We start from the raw sequence: 27,931 nt of genomic DNA on the forward strand, positions 1-27,931 counted from the left end.
TTTTTAGGAGCAATGAGATCATAGTACGCGCAAAAAATATCTAATGTGCGAGTCTCATGAGACGTCACATGAGACTCGTCTCAATGAGCCTAATAGAACCTAATAACATCTGAAGTTCGTTAGACTGAACCTGTACCTAACTGTAATTTGTGTTCTTCTTTCTCAGCAGGATGAACATGGTCTAAATTCAAGTGCCGGGAATTGAACAAAGCTGTATTGACTGCATTCCCACTTCAGCGGGTTACGAACGGGCTGATGCTTGACCGTGTCCTAGTCATTGATTTTGTTTCCGTCGAACTTATGAGGTTGTTCTTAATGACCCTATCATTGGTCGATCATCATTGGGTATCACCGGCCCGATAGAACAGCCTTTCAGGGTTTTTCGAAAGTTGAAAATTGAATTCTCACTTCGTAGTACTCACAATGCCCTGAGCAATTGAATGACGCTAGTCTACAATTGAAACTGTAATGTCTAGGTTGACTTCCGGAATCCATAAAAATGCATAAATAGCAACAAATTTAGGCATTTATAAGGGTGTCAAAGCTCTTCCACACTCTCAAGAATGAAATTGTCGTAACAGATTTATTGGAATAGTCCACGTCTATTCTAAAAGTATATTGCATTTTGAGTACAGTACATTTTAGGAACATTGAACTAAATATTGATGGAAAATAGAATAAGTAAATTCAAGCAATCTAACCCCGGTCATGTCCACGTCATCAGTAACCTCAGATTACAGCTGGTTCTGTGCAAATACTTCAAGAAATGAACTTCCAAATTGCTTGGGAACTTGGGAAGCCTCTCATTACTGTTCAATTTCTTCAGCGTACATCAACAGCGCATTAAACTGCAAAATACAATAACAGATTAGTACAAATAACATAACCTATTGGATTCAGTCTCAGTTACGAATCTCCAGGCTTTTCTCCAGGAACATTTTTTACTCACTGGTACTGACAGGTGATCTCAAGCCTATCTCCACAGACAAACAGACGTAACACTTCGAACATTTTTCGATTCAAATCATAGTCACGGAAACATATTCGCCCAATGCTAAAAGGACTATGTTTGGCCGACCACCAACTAGGTGGCGGTAGTGAGCAAACGTCAAACTCGAACAAAAACTATGCGAGCGCCACGGTTGGGCAGTTGGCCAACTATCAAATTTTGAAAAAGACCGTTAAATCGGTGTACGATGGGAATTATCCGAGTGTTACGTCTGTTTGTGCTATCTCATTGAGACGTCTCATTGAGACGTCTCATTGAGACTCGCAATGCTAATGTGATGTGCACCAACATCGCGAGTCTCAAGCTCAAGGAATTTTCGTGTGCTCACAGCCAACTTTTCTCAATCTCGTATTGAGATTTGTGCGTACAGATACTCTGCGCTAAAAGGAATAAAAAACGCCTTGTTCCAAAAAATCGACTTTGTTGACCCAGTCTACTCGTACTTTGTTGTACTAGTTATTGTACTCGTAATCAGTAATACTGATTGAATTGGAGTACACAGTGTTATTTGACAGAAATGTGGCTGTTATTTATCGTTATGATATTGATCGGCGTACAAGTGAAAGTGACAAACTGATAGTGGTACAAACTGACAGGACTGATATTGCGCAGTTCTGTTTTAAAGGATAACTTGTGATACACGAATAATTTTAACTACCACCAATTGGAAGATTGACCTAGAATAGTATTCTTAACTGATTTTCATTAGAGTTGCTATATGTTAGTCACAAAGAGTATCATACCACCTTCTCAGCATCGTCGTTTTGTTTGGAGACCATTGTGTTTGGTGTGAGTGTGCCACAAGTGTTGTGCCCCTGCCCATGCTTCAGGGTTCTGCTATTTCAAGTGAAAAATTGCCAGTGATTATTCAGGTGGTTATAATGCGACATCGGGGCGGTGTTGAATAACGACGAGACTCTATGTACCTACCTACACCTCCAACCAACAACGGCCTGCACGTGAATTAGTGCATAAATTATACCTACTCTGAATCAAGGAGATTTCTCATCACTCCAGATCGTAGCAGCCCGCACCGGATTACGACGACGACTTATGGTATCGGATTAACTTCCATCTGCAGCCGTTTTATGGTAAGTACAATTTTCAATCAAGTGAATAGCTTTGCGGATCTTCTTTCAAGAACGCGTCGAACGCAGCTTTTAAGCGCACTTGTTGCGTTGTTGGGCGCCAGCCACAACGCAACGTGGTGGATTGGATGACCAAATCTGGTAAACTCTATATCGCGTCGACCAAAAGTCGTAAATCGACATCGTCGTTTGGTTGTGGTTTGGTTGGGGTGCTGCGTTGTTCGTGCTTCTTGGAAAAACATTACCATTTGCGGGGAAGGACGGCGGTGACCACCAGTCCGATGAGTCATTTTTGTGGTGGCCCTCTCGGAAACATAAACGACGGCAAGGATTCCGCGTTGCGTCGTCGCAACACTTTTAGCTGAGCCATGTTTTGATATTTACCTTTCAAACAGTTCCCAGGTTTTGTATGGGTTTTGAATGGTGAACGAAATCAAAGTAAGCCGTTTGTAGCTAAGCTTTCCTATAAAACTTATTATTACTTAATATTACAGTAGGTTTACCACAAAATGATATGCGAATTTTAAAATTTATCTGCTATCGAATGTATAGATAAGCTTTAGCTATAAAATTAGTGATATAAATGGCGATATTACATCAAAAACTTAAAATCATAGATTTAGCGCAAAACCATAGGCTTTACGGATTTTTTATACACAATACAGTGTGTAGTTATTTAATTTTAGCTACAACATACCGTATACTTCTATAGTGGGAACTCTTAGTATTATTATACAAAATAATCAAAAATTTATCATAGATTTTATGATATTTTTATCATTTGTGTCATTCAACTTGTTGTATTTTTTGGGTTTTCCAGCTCTTCGAAGTCATCTTCGACCTTCTCGTTTTTTTTTAAAACAAAATTCAGCCAACAATCTTACAACACCTATCCATGCAGAAGAGATTCACACCCCAATTTGTGCGAATTCCGGCCGAAATAACCGGTTTAGTAACCGAATTGCGGCTGCGGATTGGAAAAATATGCAAAAGCGTTCATCCGGTATGCGCAGCGTCGTCGTCATCGTCGTCGTGGATTTCGCCAACCAACAACGTCGACGCGACACCTCCGTCATCATCTTCGGGTGGTGGCGAAACCCTGCAAGAGCAGCGTGCACACCTCCGTCTACCGGTATACCGCCAGCTGGTTGATTTGCATATTATGCAGAGTAATCGTGTGGCACTGGTGTTGGGTACATTACCTACCAACCTATTCCAGTATGGCACAAATCTAGCGGAGAGTTGTTTGATAACAGGTGTCTGCTGTTGTTCGCTGTTGGCGGTGGGCAAGGGCAACAATCTGCCGGCAATGCACAGTGGTCTACGAACCAGATTAACGAGGAAAGATGCATTCAACGCCTTCAAATAAGTTTTTAGGCTAATATGGTCGTCTGCAAAGTTGTCCCTAATAATAAGGCCCTCTTTAAAATGTGCATGAAAATTAGGGTGGTCCATATTTTCAAAGAAATTGGTATCCAAACTTTTTTATTTGCAAGAATAACTGTATACATTCTTCGGGAAAATTGTAGATCTATCAATTTTGTGCAAGTTTGCTGAACACACTTTTTATGTAGCTTTAAAATTGACCGATCTAGAGGTATTTTTCTAAATAAGCTTAGGGTGGTTCAAGAAAAGCCGGTTTTCTGGTGTTAACTTTTCCAGTTTCGATTTTTCATCAAAGTCGCCCAAGAAATACTTGTAGAGCATTTGAAGACGCGTCATTTCGTGCGCTGAGATAGTCGTTATCTCTTTTGGTTCAAAAGTTACAGGCATTTTTCTTAAAAAAAATCATAGTTTTTTAAAAAGAGGTTATGATGGGTTGGGGCAAACATAAAAAATATCTTTTGCCCGCATTCAAAAGAAGAAATATTATTATAAAACATATCAAAAAATTAGAGGGGTGTTATTTTTGTAACTCAAGTGAAAAATACTTGAAAAGTGCCTATTTTTCTAGAAAATCGTCAATATCTTTTGAACGGAATGACGTAGCAACATTCTCAGCGCACGAAACTGCGCTTTTTTGTAAGCTCTAAAAGTGGTTCTTAGGCGACTTTGATGAGAAATTTTAAACAAAAAAGATAAAGCAATAAAACGATTTGTTCTAGAGTCACCCTATGAAAACTATGGGAAATTGCTCCAAATTTGGTCAAAACAGTTTAAACGCTTTATCTTTTTTGTTTCAAATTTCTCATCAAAGTTGTCTAAGAACCATTTTTAGAGTTTTAAAAAACGCACATTTGCCATTTACCTAGGGTATAACTTTTTTCACAGACGTTGGATCACTTTGCGGTCTTCGACAATGTTGTTTGGCATATAGTCACCTACAATAATACCATAGGGTTTGATAATTGAACGCTTACAGCGCCACCTAGCGGCAAAATTGGAAAACTTAAAATTTCTGCACACATTTGACCAAGTTTTCCCATACAAACTTCAAGCGTTTTGAGCGCCCCTTAGGCTCAGCTGATTTTGCTCAAATTTTAAACGTAGCTTCTGGGAGTTCAGAACAACTAATTTAGGAGGTAAGGCATTTTTCGAAATTTTTGTTTTTCATATTCACTCCCGATCAAAAGTTTGGGGTCACCCTTCAAAAAACATGTAATTTTGTAGGCCAATATCTACGCCAATTTGCGTCCGATTTCAAAACCCTAGGTTTCATTCAAAAGATAATAAGTCAATGAAACTATGAACATGATTCAAAAGAAACTTTTTCAAAAAATGTTGTATGTAAACTTAACCCAAAGTTGCCAAATTTTCTAAAAAATGAATATAAACTTATGGCAGTGTCGCTGGAAATTGGGTGGACCAAATTTTAAGATGAGAGCGGTAATATGACCCATTTGCTATTAGCTTTCAACTGCTTTTTACAGAACTTAGCTGAAAAATCTAGAAAAAAAAGTTATTAAGTAAATTAACTCTTCATGTCATCGACCAAAAGTTTGGGGCACCCCTCAATATGATGTATCAGCCAATAGTTTGGGGTCACTATCGTAAAACATGGAAAAGTTATTTGGTGATATCTTCGTCAACTATAGTTCAATTTTAATTCTTTTTGGCTCATTTCAAAGATAATTAACTAAATTTACGTTTGATGTTTTTAACTTAACGAATTTAACGATTTTTGTATATAAAAATGTTATGTTAAGTTAACACATTTCACTACACTTCAAAAAATGAGGCAACTTTACGTTAAGTTTTAGTATGTAAATTTCAACAAATATGTGTGGTTCAATGTCTATGCAGTAAGAATCATTCATTTTGTTTCAAATGAGCCAAGAAGAATTAAAATTGAATGAAAGATGACAAAGATATCAACAAATCACTTTTCCATGTTTTACGATAGTGACCCCAAACTTTTGGCCGATACATCATTTTGAGGGGTGACCCCAAACTTTTGGTCGATGACATCAAGGATTAATTTACTTAATAACTTTTTTTTCTAGATTTTTTAGCTAAGTTCTGTAAAATGCAGTTGGAAGCTAATAGAAAATGGGTTATATTACCGTTCTTATCTTAAAATTTGGTCGACCCAATTTCCAGCGACACTGCCGTAAGTTTATATTCATTTTTTTTAGAAAATTTGGCAACTTTGGGTTAAGTTTACATACAAAATTTTTTGAAAAAGTTTTTTTTAAATCATGTTCAAAGTTTCTTTGACTTATTATCTTTTGAATGAAACCTAGGGTTTTGAAATCGGACGCAAATTGGCGAAGATATGGGCCTAAAAAAATGACATGTTTTTGAGGGGGTGACCCCAAACTTTTGATCGGGAGTGTAAGTGTGGGCCACCTTATTGCCTAAATATGATATGTCAAATAAACGTTGAGAAAGAATTTTTAAATTGTTTTTTTTTTCTTATTGATAAAAATACATTTCTTCATATATTTTTGGAAAATTTGCTAAAATTTAAGGAGGTCGTCCCCAAAACTCGCCAATATCTTGAATTTCATAAGCTTGACGCAAAACCTGCATTCAGATAATTGAATTGTATTATATTCAGCTTTTAATTTATGGAAAAAGATTTAAATTTGGTTGAGCAAAACGCAAGATTTTTGAATTTTATTAAATTCCATATTTTAAAAAGTTGTAAAACTCGATATTGAGCTAAAACTCAAAAACTGTTCTACTTTAAATTTTTTGAAGCACGGTTTCGAAATCAGCGCTAAATTATGCTTAAAAAATTTTGGTCTTTGAAAACCACAAGAAATTTCGCCAAATATTTCTTCCAGAGAACCATTTCCATCTTATCACAGAATTTTATTAAATAAGAAGCTTGGTTAAATGTCTAAATGTTGTGAGTCCATCGAAAGATTCCAACAATAATTCGTCCAGATTTTATTTCAGACACGGATTCTTGCATATTTTTTTTCTAGATATTCCTACAGAAATTCTTCCAGGAATTTGTTAAGAAAGATTTCCTGGGATTTTCTAAAAGATTCCTCATGGGATGGCTTTCGGGATTCCTTACGGAATTTCTTCAGGAATTCCTCCAGGTTTCCCTCGAAAATTTCCTGAATTTCTTCTATGTTCTTTTCAGGGACAACTCCAGGGATTATTTCAAAAATTCCTCCAAGGATTTTTCCTGGAACTTATTATATAATACCTCCAGGAGTTCCTCTTGGAATTCTTTAAGAAATCCTCCAGGAAACATTTAGGGAATCCCTTCGGAATTCCCCTTGGTATTGCGGCCGGGGTTTCTGGGGTTTCTTCATGAACTTCAACAGAGATTCTTCAATGAGCTCCTCCACGAACTCTTCTTAGGATTCCTTCAGGATTTCTTCAAGAATTTCATCTGTGATTACTTCAGGAATTCTTCCTGGGATTCCTCCAAGAATTCCTCCAGAAATTCACCCGAAAATTTCTTCTGTAATTCTTTCAGGAACAATTCCAGGAAAATTCCTCCAAGGATTCCCCCAGAAACTCTTTTCAGCATTTCTTCAGGAGTTCCACTTGGAATTGCTTCTAGGATTCCTCCTGGTGTTTTTTGTCAGGAATTCCTGCAGGGATTCCTTCAGGAACTGCAACAGAGATTCTTCAAGGAGTTCCTCCATGAACTTTTCTTAGGATTCCTTCAGGATTTCTCCAAAAAATCCATGTGCGATTTCTTTAGGAATTCTTCCTGGGATTCCTCCAGGAATTCCTCCACAAGTTTCTACAGCGATTTCTCCACGAATTATTCCAGGGATTCCTCTGAAAATTGCTGCAGGGATTCATCTAAAAATTCCTCCAGGGATTCCTACAGAAATACCTCTAGATATTCCTCTAGTAATTTCTCCAAAAAGAGATTTTTCCAAGTGTTTCTCCTGAGATTCCTCCGGGTATCCCTGCAGGCATTCCTCCAGCATACCTCCAGGGATTTCTCCAAGAATTTCGCCAGGACTTCACTCGGGAATTCCTTCTGTGATTCTTTCTGGAACATCTTATCTTAAATATTCCTCCAAAGATTCCCTATGAAACTCTTCTTAGGATTCCTTCAGGAATTCCTTCTCGTATTCTCAAAGAAACTCCTCCAGGAATTTATTGAGTACTTCCTCCACGAACTGTTAAGATATTCCCTGAGGAATTCCTCTTGAAATTGCTTCCGGGATTCCTTCTGCAGTTTCTTCGGGAATTCCTCTAGGGAATTTCTCTAGAGATTCTTCTTTGGATTCTTGCAGATATTTCTCCATGAATTCTTTCAACAATTCCTGCAGGTATTCCTCCAGATATTCCTCCAGGAATTGCTCCAGGAATTCCCCAGGAACTCTTACAGGGATTCCTCTAAGGATTTTTCCTAAAACTCCTACAGGAATTTCTCCAGGAATCACTTCAGGGATTCCTCCAAGAATTCCACCAGGCATTCCTAGGCATTCTTCCAGGAATTAATCAAGAAATTCTTCCAGGGATTCCTCCTTGGATTCTTGCAGAGATTTCTCAAGGCATTCTTTCAGGATTCCTCCTGCTATTCCTTCATATATTCCTCCAAGAATTGCTTTAGGGACTCCTCCAGTATTTTATCCAGGAATTTTTCCAGGTCTCCTCGAGGAATTCCTCCACAAATAACCCCAGGAATTTCTTCATGGATATCTCCAAGAATTTCACCAAGAATTAATCTGGGAATTCTTCCATAAATTCTGTCAGCAATTCATCCAGGAATTTCCTCATGAAATCCTTCACGGATTCCTTCAGATATTCGTCCAGGATTTTCTATAGGAATACCTTCTGGAATTTTTCCAGGGATTCCTCCAGGAATTCTTTCAGAATTTCCTCCAGGAATTGCTGCAGGGATTCCTCCAGGAATTCCACCAGGAATTTCCTCATGAAATCCTTCACGGATTCCTTCAGATATTCGTCCAGGATTTTGTCTAGGAATACCTTCTGGATTTTTTCCAGCGATCCCAAGTGCGGCTAGTGTCACCAAGCATGTTGTCGCATCGTGCTAGGAGCGCGGGTTCGATTCCCGCCGCAGCTGTCAGGAAAAGTTTTCGGCTGTGCCACTGGGCGTTGCATGCTAGTTCGTTGTCTAGTGTCGTGCTTCCTTCAAAGAGCGAATAGCTCACTAGAAGTACTAAACGTGTCCTGTCCGTGTCTTTTAAGTAACATTTTGACGGCCAATTAGTCTTGTAGAGGTTGTTAGAACCGTCTTAAAACCTAAGACCTTTCATTTTGGGTTTATGATGGTTCTAAGAACCTCTTCTAGTGTATTTGACTAAAAAATGTTATTTGGGATTCCTACAGGAAATCTTCCAGAATTTCCTCCAGGAATTGCTGCAGGGAATCCTCCGGGAATTCCGCAAAGAATTCCTCCAGGAACTTCTTCAGAGATTTTCCAGTGATTTCTCCACGAAATTTTCCAGGGATTCCTTCATGGATTTTTCCTGGAATTCCTCCAGAATTACCTCCAGGAATTCTCAAGGGATTGCTTCAGAAATTACTGTTTCAAGAATTTCTCTACAGATTCCTCCAGGAATTCTTTCAGGCATTCTTCCAGCAATTCCTACAGGAATACCTCCAGGCATTCCTCCATGATTTCATCCATGAATTTCTTCGGAAATTGATCCAAGATTTGCTCTTGGACAACCTTTAGAAATTTTGTCATCAACTTCTTCAGGAATTTTTCTAAGGATTTCTTCCTAAATTCTTCCAGGAAATTTTTCGGGAATACCTTCAGGAGTTTTTCAGGGATTTCTCCAGGAATATTTCCAGAGATTCCTTCAGGAATTGCTTCAAGGATTCTACCAAGAATTTCTCCACGACTTTTTTCCAGGGATTCCTCTAGGAAATCCTTTCAATATTCCTTCTGGAAATCCTCCAGCAATTCCTCCAAGGATTCTTCCACGAAATCCTCCCAAGTAACACACTTGTCACCGAAGAGTCACGGCGGCGCAGGTTTTTGTTGCGCAGAAGTCACTGTGACTTACTTCTAACAAATAAACACTTACTTGCTAGAAGTAAGTCACAGTGACTTTTGCGTAACAAAAAACTGCGCCGCCGTGACTCTTCGGTGACAAGTGTGTTACTTGGGCTCTAGGGCTTTCTGCAGAAATTGTTCCAGGAAACTCTCCAGAAATATCTTTAGGATTTTTTGAGGGATTCCTCCAGGCATTCTTCCAAAGATTCCTCCAGGAATTGCTTCAGGGATTTTTTTACATTTTTTTCCACGGATTCCCTTAGGGATTCCTTCAGGAATTCCTTCGAGGATTTCTCCAAACATGTAGAAATAATTGAAATCCCAAGCAACACACATGTTATAATAGAGTTACGACAGCGCATGTTTTGGTTGTATAGAAGTTTATTTTACGTAATTCTAACATTGTGTTGAAATAACGTAAAATAAACTTCTATACAACCAAAACTTGCTCTGTCGTAACTTTTATATAACATGTGTGTTACTTGGGATATGAGCCTCCAGTAAGTCCCACAGGAATACCTTCAGAAATTCCTGCAGGATTTTTTCCAGTAATTTCTCTAGGAACTCCTCCAGGAATTACTCCAGGAATTACTCCAGGAATTACTCCAGGAATTTCTTCAAGAATTCCACCAGGAATTCTCCTGGAATTGCTTCTGGACATCTTTCAGAAATTATGTCAGCAATTTCTCTAAGAATTTATCCAGGAAATCCTCTAGAGATTTTCCAAGAGATTTTTTCAGGGATTCCTCCAAGCATTCCTACATGAATTCTTCCAGATATTCCTCCAGGGATTACATCAGGGATTCCTCCAGAGATTTTTCCAAGAAATTCTCCAGGGATTTACCAGATTTTACTAGATTCCTCCAGGAAATCCTTCGAAGATTCCTCCAGGAAATCCTCCAGAAATTCCTCCAAGGATTCTTCCAGAAAATCCTCCTGAAACTACTCAAGGGATTTTTTTAGAAATTTCTCCGGGAATTCCTCCCAGAATTCTCCTGGTGATTTCTACAGGAATTCCTCCAGGGGTTGCTCCAAGAATTTATCCAAGAATTTCTCCAGGAAATCCTGCTGGGTCTCATCCATGAATTGCTCCAGGAATCCCTCCAGGGATTACACCAGAAATTTGTTCAGAAGTTCCTTCAGTAATTCCTTCATTTATCCAGGAATTCCTCCAGCTATACTTTCAGAAATCCCTCCGGGAATTCTTCCAGGGATTGCTCCAGGAATACCTGAAGTGATTTCTTCGGAAATTCCTCTGAAGATCCAGATGAATTTCTGGAAGAATAGATGAGGGATTTCTGAAGATTCCCGTGTTCTGAATCTGGCTACAATCATTCTCTCGTTAATTGGTTCCTATTTCATGAGCCGAGTGCACCGTGGGCGTGAGCGCCGATCAGGAATCCAACTCTACGGTGACGAGGACCGTGTTTGCCTCGTAGGCCAAAGTGTAGCAGAATTTGGCCCAACGCCAATCCGTGTTCTCCAAAGTTCGGCCAACGGACTTCGCTCAGTCCTAGGATCTTAAGCTTCATACGGCATGCCTCATTGGCTAGTTGTGCCAGTTTACCCTGCTGGGTAAATTTGTCCGTTGTTTCACTCACGCTTAAAGACGAAGCCACCTTAGGTATAGCTTTTTTTATCTGTATTAACGAGATTTTTAGCCCTAGGCTAGTTCATCTCGGGACCCACGCTTTACTTCCCTTCCTAAGATAGACCTCATATTTTGCAAGTTTTGTCGGGGGTGGGATTCGATCCCAGGTCCTCGGCGTGATAGTCAAGTGTTCTAACCATCACACCAGGTCCGCTCCAGGTATAGCTTCCGGTAGAGGATCATTTCATACTCAGCTACAGGATGTCAAAATAGACGCTGTTTGAGCCGCACCTCCTTGGCGAACAAATGCTCGGGACGTACCTCCTCAATCTAGCTGAAGAAGAGCTATGTTGGTCGCTCTCCTTATAGACTCACCGATTTCCAGCCCATAATACATAAAAGTATAAAAACAATAAACAATATGAAGATTGTATAAACACAATGGTTTTCCTAGAACACCCATGAAATTCCCTGGAACATCCCATGGAGCGCCCGTGAAACCCCCTGGAACGCCTTTGAAACCGTCTAAAAACTCTTGGAAAACTCCAGGAATGCTGCTGAAACCTAATAAAACCTCCAGGAACGCCTCAAAAACAGCCCATAGTGCTTTTGAAGATCCCCGAGACTCCAAAAACACCCCTGGAACGTCCCTGAAACCACCTGAAAAAGTCCCATGAACGAATTGAAATTCCCTGAAACGCTTTTGAAATCCTTCTGGAGCAGCATTGAAATAACATTGATATATGTTGCCCTTTACTGGCATTTACCATATTTGCTGGTATGTCATAAACATACAGAAATTGAGAGATGAATTTGTGAAAAAAAATCTGTGGTTTAATTGGTTAAAGCGCCGGTCTAGCGAATACGGAGTCGCGGGTTTGTATCCCACCAGAATGCGATTTTTTCACAAATTCATCTCTCAATCTGCCAATTAGCAACATTCTGGGCCTTCAAACTACAAGTTTTTCTGTAGCATTGAAATTCTTTGGAAATCGTGGTTCACCCCATGGAACACCCCTGAAACTCCTTGAAACTCTATGGAACACTACAGAAACCCCCAGTAACGACTTTGAAACTCCCCAAGACCATTAGGAACGCTCTTGAAACCACCCAAAACGCTCCTGAAACCCTCCGGAACACCCTTGAGATCTCCTTGGAACTCCTGAAACACCCCTCGAATGCCTCTGAATTCACCTAGAATGCCCTTGAAACTCCATAGTACGCCCTTGAGATTTCCTGAAACCCCTGAAACATCCCTCGAATGTCTCTAAAACCACTTGAAACTCACCTGAAACTCTTTGAAACTTTCTGGAATGCCCCTGAAACCCCTTGAAACGGCCTTGAAATCCCCTGAAACCGCCGGAACACCTATGGAACTCCTTGAAATCAGCTGGAGTACCCATGAAACCCCATGAGACCTCCTGGAACGTCCTTGAAACCAGCTGGAACGCCCCTGAAACCCCTTGAAACTTTCTGCAGTGCCTCAGAAACCCCCTGGAACGGCCTTGAAATCCCCTGGAACACTCTGGAACGCCTCTGAAAGCCCCTGTAACGGCCTTGAAATCACATGAGACACCTGGAACACCCCTGAAACCATTGCAAAGAGGTGCGAGGCAGAGAGTTGTTATAAGAGAAACGCGGAGAGGATTTTGGTTATGTTTATTTACTTCACTCCCAATAACTATAAGTTTTTTAGGTAAACAAAAATAAGTGTTAGCATGAGTGTTAGTCTGAGCTGTCCAAAAGTCGTCAAGCAAATAAGTGACGTCACACACTCTCATGTTGAGTTTTGTTTACCATGTTGTTCTCTGATGTTCTATATCCTTAAATTTGCTCGATTGGAACCGCGTTTGACGGTTCAATTGGAACTATTGGTTTCAGTCTTCGAGCTTCTCTTTATAAACAACTTCTCAGGTGCGAGGGCGGTCGAAACCTAAAAAATGAAAAGCTCGTAGATGTCATATTTTTGTTGTTTTATTTTGTTTGTTGTGTGTTTTGTTGTTTTTTGTTTTGCACTCAAAAACATCGCAATGCAGCTGTAGTGCATCTGAAAAACATCGTAACTCTGTTGACGTTTCGTTTTTGACAGATAGCGGTGCGATTACTGCAAAATTGTTGCACTTAGCGGACTTGTAGTTAAAAAGCATTGCAGTTAAACCGTTTGCACCGAGCGAACGTCTACTGTATAAAAACAATGGCTTTCCTGGAACACCCTTGAAATTCTTTGGAACATCCCATGGAACGCCCGTGAAACCCCCTGGAACGCCTTTAAATATTCTCGAGACTCCCTGGAACGTCCCTGAAACCACCTGAAAAAGTCTCTTGAACGCATTGAAATTCCCTGGACGCGTTTGAAATCCTCTGGAGCAGCATTGAAATTACATTGATATACATATGTTGCCCTTTACTGACATTTACCAGATTTAAAAACATACATACAGAAACATACAGGAAAGTTTGTAGAGCGAAGGCACAGAATGTTGCTAAAGGACAAATTGAGAGATGAATTTGTGAAAAAAAATTCTGTGGTTTAGTTGGTTAAAGCGCCGGTCTAGCGAATACGGAGTCGCGGGTTCGTATCCCACCAGAATGCGATTTTTTCACAAATTCATCTCTCAATCTGCCAATTAGCAACATTCTGTGCCTTCAAACTACAAGTTTTTCTGTAGCATTGAAATTCTTTAGAAATCGTGGTTCACCCCGTGGGACATCCCTAAAACTCCTTGAAACTTAATGGAAAGCTACAGAAACCCCCCAGTAACGGCTTTGCAACTCCCCGAGACCATTAGGAACGTTCTTAAAACCACTCGAAACGCTCCTGAAACCCTCTAGAACATCCTTGAGATCCCCTGGAACTCCTGAAACCACCTGGAATGCCCTTGAAACCCCATAGTACGCCCTTGTGATTTCCAGAAAGCCTTAAAACATCCCTCGAACGTCTCTAAAACCACTTGAAACTCATTGAAACTCTCTGGAACGCTCATGAAACCCCTTGAAAAGGCCTTGAAAATCCCTGAAACCGCCGGAACACCTATGGAACTCCTTGAAATCAGCTGGAACGCCCCTGAAACTCCTTGAAACTTTCTGCAGTGCCTCAGAAACCCCCTGGAACGGCCTTGAAATCTCTTGAGACTCCCTGAAACACTCCTGGAATGCTCATGAAACTCTTTGGAACGGCCTAGATATCCTCTGAAACGCCCCTGGAATGCCACTTTAACCACCAGGAGCGTTCAAGGCTGCTCCTCGTTTCCTTTTGAAACACTCTGGGACGCCCCTAAAAGCTCCTGAAATCACATGAGATCCCTGGAACACCCCTAAAACCATTGCACAGTCAGTGGTGCGAGGGCGATCGAAACCTAAAAAATGAAAATGCTCTTCACGTAGTTGTAATATTTTTGTTTGCTTATTCTAAATATTTCAACTGTTGAAATCCAAAATTTCATTCATGCATTGAAATTTGAATTTTTGACAGCCTCTTGAAAGTACCGTGGTTTATGGCCTTCCCACTAAAACTAATGTTTATTTACAGCTACGGCAGTGTCCTGTGCTTTAATAAACGCATAAACTAGTTGTTGCTTAGCCTCGACAGTGCATATAACCCCAGATGTCCCTACACTGAAAGGAGCCTTGCAGTAATGACAAGCACAAAAATGTTTTTAAATTTACCATGGCAAAACATGCTCATCGACCCACCAACGCTTCATGTGTGCCTTTTGTTTCTTCTCACATCAACCGGTTCGATAGCTGAGTGGTAGCGGGCGAGCCTGGTGATGTCAAGATTCTTGGTTCGAATCCGGTTGCCAACAGAAACTTTTTTTAATTGAAAATCGAGTCCATGGTAAAATTGAAAACATAATTCTGTTGAATTAAAACGAAACTCAGTCTGCACAAATTTAGTGGCGTCGTGCATTTAAATTAACCCTCAGAATAGTAATTTTCACCGCAAGCCGCCGTTCAGTGTAGCTTAAATGAGGGTTTTGAAATATGTTGGTCGATTTGCGTGACATCATTTTTTGTGTAAAAATACCCCTAATGCGCAGTTTCGAGTTCGAAAGGAATCGCTCAAGAAACTTCTTGAGTGATTCCTGGCAGAAACTTTCTTCGGTGACTGCCATTTGAACTGTCATTTCTTCGCTACTGCGTACTGCGATCGAAGAAAAACCGGTTTCTTGAGCGATTCAGGCAAGGAATTTCCCATGCATCAAGATAGGCTGAGAAATTCCTTCTGAACTGCAAACAGTGCTTAACTTAGCAAAATGTAACACAACTATGAAGATGCATTGAGATCCAAGCAAGTCAAGATTCCCAGAAAAGCATGGCATAGCTTCCTGCGACCTTCGATTTCTACATGAAGTATTCAGCGATGCAGAGCGGTTTGGACAGCAGATCCATGACTCATACCGTTCGGAATGCATATTCTGGAAAGAAATAAATATTATCATTCTTTTGGGTTTGTAGCTTTATTCGGCTCCACGTACCGGCTAATATGGTTGTGAGCGAGCACAAGCCGGCGTTCCTCAACAGGGTGCCCGCTTCAACGGTCAAAAATGCTGTAACTACGCCACACGGAATCAACCTCAACGTCCTCAACAGCATACCTACCTACATTTCTGTTTTGGCTCCTCTTCTTCGATTAGACCGGTTTCACGCTCTCCTCCAGTTCGATGACGATATGGCGCGGCAGGTCGGCCGTCCGTTCCGTAGTACAATTTAGATAGTTCCAATTGGGCGTTTTAGTTTCGCCCCTGGGCGATTAGGCGGCTTATCAAGGTAATTAATCTTCACCTCGTTGTGCGGGCTTGTAAATCTCGTTCCGGACACGATACGATACGATTGTTTTCACTCGAGTTCCATCCATCCATGTTGCCGAGAGTGTTTTCTATCTTTTGCAGTTGGTTTTTGGTGTTTTCTTTTTTGGTAAATGATGCATTTAAGACGTTTGTCAACCGTTAGTGAAGCCAAGAGTCAGGGATAGGAAAAGTCATGGTTTCCTTGTTTGCACTGAGCCTAGTAAGAAATGGTCATCGACGACACATAACTTATAGATGGGTGAAGCTCACGGACGTGAAGTTACACTGAAAATGGCGGAATTTAAAGAAAATGTCATGACATTCTCAACATGAAATTTTGTTACCAGTATGGAAATGACCTTGGAAATGACTGATTGTCACTGTTTCAAATTTGACATGGAAGCCACTCTAGTAAGGACCAATCTTTACACTGCTTCCTAGAACGCAGCTTTTAAAATGTTCGACGAAGCAAACAAATTGGTTGGTTCTGTTAAGAATCGCACCGTGGGTGCTACACTAAAATATCTTCACGACATTTTCTAGCGCTATGTTTAATAACACGTACAAAAGCCCAAAGACCAACGCGAATTACATTTGAATTTCGTCTATGGGCTTCTCTAATCCATCGATGTCAAAAAGGCAATTAAGGCGATAAACTACAATTTGGAAACCATCAACAATCTTGGTTCCAAAATTGGGTGAATGCAAAGAGTGTAAACATCTTTCAATTAGTCACGCATTCCCATTTGGGTGGATGTGATTTTTTTCTTCCGTTAATCGCAGCAACCACCTGAATACCCCAACGAACCATTAGCACGCGTCCCCCATCCCAGTAGGCTGCACGTATTGGCGATTGCATACGAAACGACCAGCGACGTCGATGATGGTGTCATTTTAATTAACATATGTGGGTGGCATACCGCCACCGTACTTGCACGGTTTAATTTCATTGACACTCGACTGAAATGTAGGTAAAATAAAATGTCATCAGACCACGACGACACGACAGAATCAACGCTAACGGTCCGGAAATCGCAAATAGGCATCCAATTAGCGCGTCCATTTGAATATTAAATCGAAATTTTCAGACAAGTGCGAAAGAGATCGCCTAATGCAGACGTAAGACCGGGATTTATCGCCCGTCAAGGGGATGTCACGAATGTAAACAAACCAGAGGACGCCCCCTGTCAAACCAAGCTGACATGATCGCAGACGCGCGTGTTCATTCACGGTAATAAATTAGATCACGATGCTGCTAGGCGCAGTCAGCTGAACCGGCTTCAGGGGCCTGGTAATTGATGACAACCGGTTCACAACAGTGCGGATGAAAATTGCATCACAACTAGGTATAAGCGAGGAGAGATCACTTTGTTGCAGCTAAATGATGCTCCCCATCAGGGCTAGTTTCCTTTCTTCCTATTTATAAGGCAGATAGAGATTTCTGATGCGTTTTGACGTGCACTACTATTGTCCAGTGCTGCGCGGCCTCTTTTTTCCGCTCAACTGTCACCATATGACAAGATCGAGTTACATCGGTTTTTGTGTATTTACACGATTTGAATGTACAACATAGTAGGCTTCGCTGCCCATGTGACAGCTCGTTGATGACGGCTATCGCCGCCGTTGACATTGACATTGACCTATATTTTCGCACACGTGCGAGGTGCGACAATGGCGCCATTCGATGCTAATAACAGAGGGAATTCGCAATAAGTGATGGGCGGGATAATAACGGTGTACCGAATTTGTATCGATCAGGAGAAGACTTCTGAGTCGACTCTAAAGGCTGTCGATCGCAAAATCGATATAATTATTTACCACCAGCCAACCGGAGCGCAACGTTACGTACACGTACAGCCAGCTAATGTGGGCCTAATTAATAAGAATGAGCCGACCGTTTTCTGGTTTATTATGCAAAGTGTAGCGACTCGTTCAGGACTTATGGGGAAACTTGTTCCGAAGTAGGTTCGCTTCGAGTTTGCTCGATGAAACGGCAGCCAGTGTGTGCAAGCATTTCCGTAGATTCTCATTTCGTCTTGATTATGAACAAACAATATCGCTCAACTTTACGAATGGACCTAAGTGACATCCGACTGTAGGCAAGACTTATAATTCTGTAAAGTTTTCTCTATGAACTATCATTAAAAACGGCTACGCAGTCTCGAAATTAGCAAACGATGTTTATTACTAGCCCAACGTTTCGACACGGGCCCCGTGTCGAAACGTTGGGCAAGTAATAAACATCGTTTGCTAATTTTGAGACTGCGTAGCCGTTTTTAATGATAGTTGAAACGATACAGTCGAACCTCCACTAGAAGTTTTCTCTATGTTAGTGATAGTACAGTAGATGCTCGGTCGGTGAAAACGGTTAACTTGCAATGCGTTTTAACTACAACCTCGATAAGTATTTGCACCGCCAAACGTCAAAATGGTGCGTCATTCTAGCCCAAATGAACAGTCGAATGAACTTAACGTTATTTTACGTCAATTGTTGGCTTGTTGACATCTGTCGTTGCAGTTATCGAATTTCGTTCGCTAAGTGAAACGTAAACATGTTCCAGTTATCGAACGTCTACTGTATTCGAATAAAAAGAAAAACATCGAAAGAGTCTACTTGATTGTTGATCTAGGAATGACACAACCTCACACCTTCGATATATTGATGAAGCTCAGCTCTTATGAATTGTGAACCACTGCTACCCTGGATGTGGTAAGATGAACGAGTTATTTACGGCCCGTTGAGTTTTTGTCGGGACCACTTGTTCTGAATAAGTAAACGCCTGAGGATATTCCTCTCAATAACGTCATTATTAGGTACTTTATTGATGCCAATCGAAGGAAATGGCAATTAAGCGCGAGATCGGTTCAAATGCGGTGCAGTCAAGTCAACTGCTCTGAGTAATCCCACTGTCATGGGCGTAGCCAGAAGGGGGCAGAGGGGGGCTACATTTTGTGATTTTTATTCAAGGAAAAACAACATGCCTAATTTTCCGGATATGCCGGAACTAGTTCCGGTAGAGCAAGAGAAGGGCTTTATAGAACCATACACTACTAGAGAATATACAGTAGACGTTCGCTCGGTGCAAACGGTTTAACTGCAATGCTTTTTAACAGCAAGTCCACTAAGTGCAACAATTTTGCAGTTATCGCACCGCTATCTGCAAAAAACAAAACAGAGTTGCGATGTTTTTCAGATGTACTACAGCTGCATTTCGATGTTTTTGAGTGCATTTTGGCTGCGTCCAACAACAATTGACGACTGTTTGACAGCTGTCAGTCGTTGCAGTCAGCGAATTTCATTCGGTAACTGAAACGTAAACATGTTGCACTTATCGAACGTCTACTGTATTTACCATTTTACTTATTTTGAATTTTTTCATTATTCCTTCGTTTTTCGAGTTCGAGTAAAGTACAATTTCGATTAGAATACATCCAGTATGGAGTTTCAATAGAAGCGAGATTACGTCTTCGATTTTAGGACCCTATTCAAATCAACATCATGCTAAGAGCATAAAACCGGGGATTACCAGTTTACCTCAAGGTTCACCTTCATAAATTCCTCCAAGTATTTATTCAGGAACTTTTCCAAGAATTTCTTCTTCGTAATTTTTTCAATGAACATCTTGCGGAGTTCTGATAGTGATTGTTTCAGGGCATGTTTTAAGAAGTGCTTCAGGAATTCCTCGCACGATTTCCTCAGAAATCTTTACAGATACTTCTTCAAGGATGCATCGACGAATTCCAGCAATTTTCCCATAGCTTCCTTTGCTGATTCCATCATGCATTCCTACAGAGATTTTTTCTAGAATTTCTCTAGGGATTTCACCAGCCATTCCTCCGGGAATTCCCTCTGAAATATCTTTAGAGGTTCCTCCAGTGATTATTCCAGTGCTTTTTTGAGGATTCCTTCAGGAATTTCACCAGGGATTCTTTAAGGTTTTTCTACAGGTATTCCTGCAGAGATTTATTCACGGATTACTCCATATATATTTTGAAGAATTCCGCTAAATATTGCTAAAATAATTCCATATGAAATTATTCGAAATATATATGTAGGAATTTATTCCAGGATTTTTTTAGAACATTTTTCCAAAAAATATTCAAAAATTAATTAAGGAATTCTTTATACATCTGGTACAATAATTCTCTAGGAGTTCATCCAATGATTTCTTCAATAATTCGTCCAGAAATTACTGTAGGCATGGACTCCTTCAGGTTTTTTTCTAGGTTCTTCGTTAAGAAAGCTCTCCTAGGATTTCCTTAGGAATTTCTCATGGTATTGCTTTCGGTATTTTTTTTCAGGAATTCCTCCATGTATTCCTTCAAGAATTCCTCCTGAGCTTCACTCGAGATTTCCTTCTGTATTCTTTAGGAATTCCTCCTGGAATTCTTTTAAGAACTCCACCAGGAGGTAATCCATGACTTCCTCCAGGAACTGTTTCGAGATTCCCTTAGGAATTCGTCTTGGGATTGCTTCCGGGATTCCTCCTGGGGTTTCCTCAGGAATTCCTTCAGGGATTCTTTAAGGAACTGCTGAAGGGATGCCTACAGGATTTCCGTCGTGAACTCTTAGGATTCCTTCAGGATTTCTCCAATACCTTCTGTGATATCTTCAGTTCCTCCTCCTGGGAATTCTTCAGAAACTTCTCTTGGGATTCCCTCATGAACTCTTCCTGGAATTCCTCCAGAAATTCCTCCAGGGATTCATCCAAGAATTACTCTAGGAATTCCTCCGAGTATTTGGGAATTCTTCCAGGAATTCCTCATGGAATTCTTGTAGGGATTCCTCTAAAAATTCCTTCAGGAATTCCAATAGAGATTCCTCCAGGAAGTTCTACTAGACATTACTCCAGGAATTCCTACAGGTTTTCTCCAGAAATATCTTCAGGGGTTTCTTAAAGAATTTCTCAAGGGATTCCTCTTGGAAATGCACCAGTGAATCTTCAAGAAGTTCCTCTTGAAATTCCTCCAGGGATTATTTCAGGAATATCTCCAGGGATTTCAACAAGACTCACTCTAAGGATTCCTCCGAGAATTTATGCAGGGACTCCTCCAGGAATTCCTATAGAGATACCTCCAAGATTTTTTCTACAAATTCCTCCAGGAATTCCTACCGGCTTGTCTCCAGGAATCGCTTCAGGCATTTTTCTGGGAATTCCTTCAGTAATTTCTCTAGGGTATGCTCTAGGGGTTGCACTGAGAATTCCTCCAGCAATACCTACAGGTATTCCTCCAGAAGTTTCTTCAAGAATTCCTCCATGGATTTCTATTAGGATTCCCATATGAATTCCTCCAGGGATTTCTCTAGGCTTAACTCCAAGCATTCTACCAGGAATCCTCTTGGAATATATCCAGAAATCCTCCCAATTGGAAGAATTCTTAAGAATTTCTCCAGGGATCTGAATCTCCAAGATCTCCTTCAGAACCGTCAGGGATTCCTCCGGAATTTTATCCAGACACTCCTCTAGATGTTCCTAAAGGTATTTCTCCAGAAGTTGCTCAAAGAGTTCCTCCAAGAGTTCCCTTAGAAGTTTCTCAAGGGATTTCTCAAGGCATTCCTTCAGGATTTCCTCCTGGAATTTCTTTAGGGACTCCTCCAGGATTTCCTCCCAGAATTCCTCCAGGAATTACCTTAGGAATTTATTCAGGAATTCCTCCAGGAACATTTTCAGGAATGGTTTCAGGAATCTTCCAGGAACTCGCTCAGAAAATCGAGTTTCTTCAGGAAATCCACCAGGATTTTTTTTTTCAGGGATTACTCCAGGAATTCCCTTAGGAATTCCTCCTGGAATTTATTTAGGAATTCCCCAGGGATTTCTGCAAAGATCTTTCCAGAGATTCTTCCAAGACTTGCCTCAGGGATTCCTCCAGGAATTCATCCAGGAATTTCTCCAGAGATTTCTCCAGAAAATTCTTCCAAGAACTCCACTAGGGATTTCTTCAGGAATTCCTCCAGGGTTAGCTCTTCGATTTCATCAAGGGATTCCACCAGGAAAGAAGTTCCTCCAGGGATTTTCAAAAGGATTGCTCCATAAATTTCTATAAATTCATCGAAAGATTTATTCAGAAATTTCTTCAGGGATTCTTCCCGAAATTTTTCTAGGGAATCTTCCAGGAATTCATCCAGGGATTCCTTCAGAAATTTATCCAGGGATTTATTTGGGGATTTCCTTGAATTCGTTAAGGTATACTTGAAAGAATTCCTCAGGGATTCCTCCACAAAATTTCCCCCGGGAATTCCTCCAAGGATTCTTTAAGAGATTCTTCCAAGAATTGCTTCAGGGACTCATCCAGAAGCTCCTCCGAGGATTCCCCCAGGAATTATTTCAGGAATGCCTCCAAGGATTTCCACAGGAATTCATCCAGAAATTTATCTTGGAATTCGTCCAGAAATTTCTTTAGAGATTTATTCCAGATTTGCTGTAAAGGTCACTCCAGGAATTCTTCCAGGGATTGCTCCAGGAATTCATCCAGGATTTTCTCGAGGGAATCCTGCAGTTAGTACTTTAAAAATTTCCTCCAAGGATTCCTCCAAGAATTCCTCTAGGAATTTCTCCAGGAATTCCTCCACGGTCTCCTGTGGTCTCCTCCTTAAATTCCTCCAGGTTTTCTTGCAGAAATTGCTCCAGTAATTTCTTCAGGAATTTATCCTGGGATTTCTCCAAAAAGTTTCCCAGGGATTGCTCCGGCAACTCTTCCATGGATTGCTCCAGGAATTCCTTTGGTGATTTCATCAGAAATTTCTGTCGAGATCTCTTTAAAAATTTATACAGGGGTTCTTTCAGAAATTTCAGAAATGTTTCCATTATCTTTTTTTTTTCCAGGGATGCACTTATGTATTTCTCCAGGATTACCTGAAGATTCCGAGGCACTCGTATCGATTTGTAGTGGATTTTTTTAAGATTGTTTTAGAGGAATGCATATAGAAACCAGGAATTATTTTCAAATTATCTTCTAGGAGTTCATCCACGGATTTGTTCAGGAAATCCATCCATGAATTTCTTCAAGAATACCCTCTGCAGCTCTTGCAACTAAACTTCATGAATTTGTCCTGCGATTCTTTCAGGAATATATCCTAATAATCTTTTTTTTTTCTCCAAGAAAACCTTTAAGAAGTTATCCATTGATTTTTTTTCAGGAACTGCTCCAGAGATTCCTCTAGAAGTTTTTCCAGGGATATTTTTAAGGTGTTCCTCCGGGAGTGCCTCAAGAGCTTTCTCCAACGATTGTGTTAGGACTTGCCACAGGACTTCTTCAGTAATTTTATCTGAGATCTCCTTCCGAATTTTGTGTAAGGATTCCTCCGGAAATTTCTCTTGAAATTTCTTGAAGAAGATGTCTAAAATTTTTAAAATGGTTCCTCCATGAATCCCTCCAGCGTTTTCTTTAGGAGTTTATGCAGTAATTCCATCAGGAATTCCAACGATAAGTTCTCCAGCGCAGGTTTTGATTGCGCAGAAGTCACTGTGACATAATTTAAACAAATAAGCTCTAACATGCTAGAAGCGCTGTCAAACATTTCTTCCTAGAACCCTTAAAGAATTCTCCTAGGAAAAACACTTTAGGAATTCCTTTCCATAATTCACACTCAAGTTGATGACGTAAGAACATTCTTTCGATTTTCATTCAGTTGAAATCCTTCAATACAATCGATTTGTCTCAGCATTTGTCAACAGTTGTCCAAACAGCAAATACAAACAGCTTCATCTACATCCATATTGCACCGCTTTTGCGGCGCAACCCATCTGTAATTGATATTCATGTCAACGGTGACACGCACATTTGACATTTGAATAGCGCCATCTTGACACCTAGCCCTATAAAGAGCATTAGAAAGACAAAAAACAGTAGGCCATGAAACGCAGCTCGAATCATGGCACGCGCATCTCAGGCGACTGTCTTTTACGATTGCGGGGAAAAGTCAGTGACTACTACAGTGCCAGACAGTGTCTCGGAGATTATCTGCTGAAGTTAATCTCACGTGACAGATCAAGAATCTGCGCTGCTGCCGCCGCTGCCGCCACATCCATTATGCAACAACACAGATGCCCATAACGGCTCAGATAGACCAGAGGCGACATCTCTTACCTCCGCCGATGCTAGTACTACGGTACTACATTCGTACAAGTACCCATTTTATACATTATTCATCCCATATGCCCAATGCAAGCAAGCGCTCGCAGAGTTATAAGGAGAAGATTTATTGGAAACATTCATAAACAAATAAAAGCTACATCAACAAATGGAGCCAGCCAGCGGCGACTTATGGTCATTGCCAGTCGCGCACCCCAAACTCAGCGAGAAAACATCGCCTACTTGGGGCGTTTCCCCCCATCATCTTCACATCTTGTTCAGTGTGCGGCTGTTCGAGTCCGTATGAAGTTGATCATCAATATTAACTTCTTTTCTCGATCAGCCTAGATAGCTGTGTAGTGTCGGTAGCGATTGTCTCAATTGGCTAAGAATAACACTACGGACCGCCTGTTCCGGTGGTAAGAATCCACCAACAGGTGACCCCTAATTCATGGTGTGATGCGGCTTTATGCTTACCGTGCCTAGGAATGAATGGCTAGGGGGGTCTAATAAAAACCTAACCGCTAACGGAGCCTGTGGAGTACCAGGGCGCCCTCCACAGTATGTAGCCCTTACTGCGCTAACCGGAGCAATGGTGCAGTGGACCTTGTGTTTCTCCGAGACAATCAGCTGCCCTTCTTTAGTCTCACTTGAGGCTAAATAAGGGCGGGATTATGAAGATGTTGTTAATTAGTTTAAATTTTCACCTATATGGTTTCGCATTATGCGATTTACACAGTGTATTCTGTGTATCCTCGCCTTTGACGTTTTCCAATCGATACCGATTTGGTTTTATTGTTGCTGTTCTTTGTTGTGCTGCTGTTGCGAAGAGTTTAATCTTACCTAGTTTGGGTAGTGGCTACGGTTAGGATAGCTCAGATCAATCTTCAGCATAAAAGAACAGCAACGATCAATCTTTGCAGACTTATGCAAAATGGTACAGCCCAAGTGGCCTTGGTACAAGAACCTTACTTTCGTAAGGGAAATTTCTATCTAGGAAACGTTGTGAACCCGGTGTTTGCCACTTTCAGTAAACATGAAATGGCAAACTCGCGTGTCATGCCTCGAGCCTGTGTGCTTGTCAACAACGCAATAGTTGCTACACTCATCTCTGAACTAACCACCAGAGATGTATGTGCTATCACAATTGATGTATCTGTTGGAAACCTCAACAGGAAATACGTCTATTGTTCTGTGTATTTACCACATGATGAACCATCCCCTACGGATGCTTTCAAACAAGTCATCGCATACTGTACTTCAAAAGGCCTTCCGCTAATTGTTGGCAGTGATGCTAATGCTCACCATATCATCTGGGGCAGCTCAGACATTAACTTGAGAGGCTCCAGTTTGATGGAGTACTTAAGTAGTACAGATCTTGCATTACTTAACATAGGCAACCGCCCAACCTTCATGGTATCTGCTAGAGAGGAAGTGTTAGATATAACGCTTTGCTCTAGCAGAATTAGTCACGAGCTGACCAATTGGCATGTGTCAGATGAAGAGTCTTTATCTGACCATCGCTATATCTTTTTTGAACATTTAAATGTTACTTCGCAAACATTGCGTTTCAGGAATCCTCGGTCAACAAACTGGGATCTTTATACTGATTTGGTTGCAGCCAAATTTCATGGATATTCACCATCCATTGACACTCCAAGTGATTTAGATGATGCCGTTGATACTACAACGACCTTCATCATGGAAGCTTTTGAAGAAGCATGCCCTCTACGGTCTGTGAAGATCACAAGAGGAACCCCTTGGTGGAACTCTGATCTGGCGAAACTCAGGAAACAATGTAGAAAGAGTTGGAACAGACGACGTTCGGCTGGTTCGGAGGCTTTCAGGTCGGCTCGCAAGGCCTACAGGAAAGCTCTCCGGTCTGCTGAACGATCCGGCTGGAAAAACCTTTGTACAAATGTTTCCAGCTTGAGTGAAGTCAGTCGGTTAAACAAAATCCTTGCGAAATCTAAGGATTTCCGGGTGAACGAACTTCGTTTGCCAAATGGCGATCTGACTTCCTCTGATGAGGAAGTTCTGGAATGCTTATTCAGCACACACTTCCCTGGATGTGTGGATATTACATCTTCGGATGATCCTGATGTCTTTTCTTGTAGTTATGATTCTTTAGCTTCGGCTCGGAGTATTGTAACTATAGAATCGATTGAGTGGGCTCTTAATAGCTTTGCTCCTTTCAAATCTCCTGGGGCAGATGGGATTTATCCTATTTTGCTTCAGCAGGGATTTGATTATTTCAAACATGTTTTGAAAAAACTACTTGTTTGCAGTTTTGCTACAGGGTATATTCCCAAATCCTGGAGGGATATTACTGTAAAGTTTATTCCGAAAGTGGGTCGTGCGTCGTATGAAGAAGCAAAGAGTTTCAGACCTATCAGTTTGACCTCTTTTCTTCTGAAATGCTTAGAACGCATTGTGGATCATCATATCCGTGATGTTCATCTGGCCAACGTGCCTCTTCATGTGAACCAACATGCCTACCAATCTGGTAAGTCCACTGTGACTCTTTTACACAAGGTTGTTTACGATATCGAGAAAGCATTCGCTCAAAAGCAATCTTGTTTGGGTGTTTTCTTAGATATCGAGGGTGCCTTTGACAACGTGCCTTTCGATGCCATATTGGAAGCCGCACGGAGTCATGGTATATCTCCAATGATCTCCAATTGGATTCACCAAATGCTCAAAAACCGATATCTCTTCTCGACATTGCGTCTTGCAGGGATTAGGAAATTGAGTGTTTGTGGATGCCCCCAAGGGGGAGTCTTATCACCGCTTTTGTGGAATCTCGTAGCAGATACGCTATTGAGGCAACTCAATAATAGCGGTTTTCCTACTTATGGTTTTGCCGACGACTACCTAACATTGTTAGTTGGTATGTGCATCAGCACCCTTTTCGACCTGATGCAAAACGCCCTTCAGGTAGTTGAGGGTTGGTGTCGCCAATATGGCCTTTCGGTTAATCCGAGTAAAACATCTATTGTTCTTTTCACGGAAAGGCGAAACCGTAATGGCGTTCGACCTTTGCGTCTCTTTGATTCTGAAATCGATGTGACTGAACAGGTAAAGTACGTTGGAGTCATTCTTGATTCCAAGCTTTCCTGGACACCTCACATTGAGTTCAGAATCAAGAAAGCTTGTATGGCCTTCGGGCAATGCCGGCGTACTTTTGGTACAACTTGGGGTCTAAAACCCAAGTATATCAAATGGATTTACACAACTGTGGTTCGGCCAATATTGGCCTATGGATGTCTTGTGTGGTGGCAAAAGGGTGAAGTGAGAACGGTCCAATCAAAATTAGGCCATCTCCAAAGGATGTGCTTAATGGCGATGTCTGGAGCGTTCTCTTCAACTCCTACGGCAGCGCTAGAAGTTCTCTTTGACGTTGCCCCACTACACATTCATCTCAAACAAGAAGCCCTTTCTTGCACTTACCGGTTACGGGTACTCGGTCTACTAGAGGAAACTCCTGTGAACCGCAGTTCAACACACACCTCGTTGTTTCCACTTTTGGTGAATTGGGACAAAATTGTCCTTGCTCCAAGTGATCTTACAATTGCTTGTAATTTTCCATATAGGACATTTTCCACGAAATTCCCTTCCCGGGAAGAGTGGACATCTGGTTATCTGGAAAGAAGTATTTCAGACGGCATCGTATGTTACACTGATGGCTCCCTTCTCGAAGGTCGAGCAGGTGCTGGTGTTTATTCTCGTGAGCTAAGGCTGTATCAGTCTTATTCACTTGGTAGACACTGTACCGTTTTTCAGGCCGAAATCTTTGCTCTTATGTGCGGAGTGCAATCAGCACTTCAGCAGCACGTAATGGGCAAAGTAATATACTTCTGTTCAGATAGCCAGGCTGCTATTAAAGCACTTGCTTCGGCCAACTCCAGGTCGAAGATAGTTATCGCTTGTCGAACTCAAATCGAGGAGCTGAATTCAGCAAACGCTGTTCACCTTTTATGGGTACCTGGT

General features: G+C 41.1%; 1 protein-coding gene across 1 annotated transcript in view; it reads left to right on the forward strand.

The window, feature by feature from the left end:
- The window catches only part of LOC109397845 (uncharacterized), a 313,472-nt gene that overhangs the window by 17,113 nt on the left and 268,428 nt on the right, over positions 1-27,931 (forward strand). Inside the window, exon 2 of the mRNA XM_062844469.1 lies at positions 1,764-2,100. The gene's annotated coding sequence lies outside the window, so the exon portion shown is untranslated. The remainder of the gene's footprint in view (positions 1-1,763; positions 2,101-27,931) is intronic.

The sequence above is a fragment of the Aedes albopictus genome, chromosome 1 (genome assembly GCF_035046485.1).
Source record: "Aedes albopictus strain Foshan chromosome 1, AalbF5, whole genome shotgun sequence".
NCBI lineage: Eukaryota > Metazoa > Arthropoda > Insecta > Diptera > Culicidae > Aedes > Aedes albopictus.